The following is a 3,206-nucleotide window of genomic DNA, read 5'->3' as shown; positions in this document are numbered from 1 at the left end:
GCCAACACTCTAGAAACCAACCTTAATTTCTCCCTTTCCATCACTCTCCCCCCGATTCAGTCCATCAGGAAGTTCCGCGGTCTCTTGCTACCTCACTCCACCTTCACTCCTACCGATTTAGCACCATCTCTTGCCAGGAGTCCTGTAACTATTTCTTCTAGACTGGTCTCTCTGCCTCCATTCGTCGTTACCTGGTGTCCATTCACCACATTCAAAGCCAGAAGCTTTACCCACTCCCCACTGTGGTGCTCCTTCTATAGTATAAATCAAGTCATGTCACTCTCCTGCTTGAAAGCCTTCAATGGCATCTTATTAAAACCAAAATAGAATTTGGATCTTTCACCTTTGCCTGCAAAGCCTTAGGTGATCTAACCCAGGCTTACTTCTTCTACCTTGGTCTGTACCCTATTTCTTTTTTATTTTAACTTTTTTTTTTTGAAAGAGAGACAGAGAGACAGAGAGGGAGAGAGAGAGAGAGAGAGAACCTTAAACAGATTCCACACTCAACGAAGAGCCTGACATGGGAGCTCAATCCCATGACCCTGGGATCACGACTTCAGCTGACAACAAGAGTTGGATGCTCAATTGACTGAGCCACCCCCGTGTCCCCCCTCTACTTCTTCTAATGTCTCTTCAGAAAGATGAACCTTTCTGCATCTATGAAAATGAACTCCAGCTTCCACATACCCAGCACTTTGGCATTCTCTAGCATTTTACCATAGCATAGTGTCCTTAGAACTCTTTTCGCTGTCTTAAATTTCACTGTTTTCTATTGACATTATAATGTGTCCCCCATTATATCACTCAATATCAGTTGGATGACTGAATGCATGAATAGTTATGAGTTAAACATTATTTTAAAATTACCCATAATGCACAAAGGATAGGCTAGGTGCTGNATCTCAAAGGATGGATAAGGGGAAAAAGCAATGAGTAGAGCATAGATTGGTGAACTTTTGCTTGGGGTCAGCAGTTCAATAGCAGAAGGTACTATCCTATCTGGGGGCAGATGAGAAAGTGAATGATCTCATGTAATTCCAACATCTCAGGTATACCTAACACTGTCTAAAATTCACCAGTAGTAATGTGTTCTCTGGGACATCCTTATGAAGAACCAATTCCCCTTTTGGTTTTGACATGAAGTTTGCATGATGTTAATCTGCTCATATCTGAGGCAGACTTTGGCACCTGGCAGTGTTGACAATGGGTGGAATAAATAATATTCATTTCTACTACTGAACTCTTTCATACGCCATGGTTTTTAGTTTTTTATTAGTTTTCTTAAGTTTATTTATTATTATTATTATTATTTTTAAATGTTTTATTTATTTCTAGGAGAGAGAGAGACAGCGTGAGCAGGGGAGGGTCAGAGAGAGAGGGAGCCACAGACTCCGAAACAGGCTCCAGGCTCTGAGCTGACAGTCAGCACAGAGCCCGACGCGGGGCTCGAACCCACGAACTGAGAGATCATGAGCTAAGCGAAAGTCGGATGCTCAAACCACTAAGTTTAAAGTTAAACTTTTTAAGTTTATTTTGAGAGAGATAGAGAGAGCAAGCGGAAGAGGGGCAGAAAGAGAGGGGGAGACAGAATCCCAAGCAGGCTCTGCGCTGTCAGCACAGAGCCCAATGTGGGGCTCGAACTCATGAACTGTGAGATCATGACCTGAGCCGAAATCAAGAGCTGAATGCCCAATGGACTGAGCCACCCAGGCGTCCCCAGACTCCAAGGTTTTTAAACCTATTGTAGTGAACTTTCCTAGCAATTCTATAAAATAGCAATTGCCTCCAGGTGTACAAGCCTGAAAACTGCGTCTCAGAGAAGTTAGTAATATGTCGTACACGGTTCGCTAAACGGTACAACTTCACACCAGATTCAAACCTCACGCTTTTAATACCTTGAAATGCTTTATAATTAGCTGACAAGCCTGAAAGCACAGAGTCACCAAAGACCGCATCTCTGCTCTAGTGAGCCTTGACTGGGGGTTTGTAGAATCGGGCCCAACTCACATACGAGTAACTGACAATGTTTGCAGCCACAAAACCCTGATAGCATTTTTGTGACAGTCCCCATCGATTAGCCTGAAACTGGGATAATATCTATATTGAAGTGGCTTAAAGTTAGCTTCGTAAGATTCCTCACGATAACTGAAGTGATGGCAATCGCTGACTCATGCTTTCTTTGCAAAGGCAACTTGCGGTACCTATGCAAAGCAAACACCCAGACATTCATTTCAAATGTTACTTGAGGGGCGCCTGGGGGGCTCAGTCGGTTGAGGGCCTGACTCTTGATTTCGGCTCTGGTCATGATCTCGTGGTTGGGGATTCTGAGCCCCGAGTGCGGCTCTGCGCTGCCAGCACGGAGCCTGCTTGGGATTCTCTCTCTCTCTCTCTCTCTCTCTCTCTCTCTCTCTCTCCCACTCTCTGCCCCTCCCTAGCTCGCGCTCGCTCTGTCTCTCAAAATAAATAAACTTAAAAAAAATATTACTTCAAAGTGAAAACATCCTTTGCTGTTTCCTAATGTCTTATTTCTTTTGTCCCTTGACCGGTAAGTGACTTTGGGGGGGTATAAGTTAAGAAGGGTAATAAACAACTAAAATTGAGCAGTAGCCCAGCTACAAAGCCAAGATTAAACCCAAAAAACACTGCTGCGATTCTAGTGATTATTGTTGCCAACTGGGTGGGAAAGAGATAATCCTGGTTTGAGATGGAGGAGGATCTCAAAGTAATTCTCTTTGAAGGGCCCGGCCATTCCTAATCCTTTATTTGATTTACTGTGGGAGCTTTAGTGAGGAAAGAAATGAGAAGAACAGTATCTGAGGGATGGAAGGTCAAGGAAGCTTGTGCAATAAAATTTTCATGTTCTTTGCCCTGTTGACTTTTTAAAAGATAAATGTTATTACATATTTCTACATGAAAAATACATACACCTTATATAAAATTTGGAAAATACATAAAATAAAAAGGTGAGGGAATGAGTATCTTTCATATTTCTGCTCTCCCCCCTCCCGCAAAAGGTAAGCGCTGGTTTCATTTTGGGACCTTTTTTTAGTTGTAGGTTTTGAAAAGTGTATTTATGTAACCTTGACCACACTGTAAATTTAACTTGTGTCTGAAAAGTACTTTTTTGTTTGGAAAACACTTTTTAAATGATAGTGACTGGAAGACTGACCAACATTATTTTTGTGCTTTAGTTTGAGTAACGATAG

The 3,206-nt window shown here is 42.3% G+C and overlaps 1 protein-coding gene across 1 annotated transcript in view; it reads right to left on the bottom strand.

Annotated features, from left to right (window-relative positions):
• Positions 1-3,206, bottom strand: part of MAOB (monoamine oxidase B) — a 67,290-nt gene that overhangs the window by 26,888 nt on the left and 37,196 nt on the right. The gene's annotated exons all lie outside the window — the stretch shown is intronic.

Source organism: Crocuta crocuta, unplaced genomic scaffold (genome assembly GCF_008692635.1).
Source record: "Crocuta crocuta isolate KB4526 unplaced genomic scaffold, BGI_CrCroc_1.0 scaffold467, whole genome shotgun sequence".
Lineage (NCBI taxonomy): Eukaryota > Metazoa > Chordata > Mammalia > Carnivora > Hyaenidae > Crocuta > Crocuta crocuta.
The sequence above is the reverse complement of the archived record's forward strand: the minus strand, read 5'-3'. Positions and strand labels throughout refer to the sequence as shown.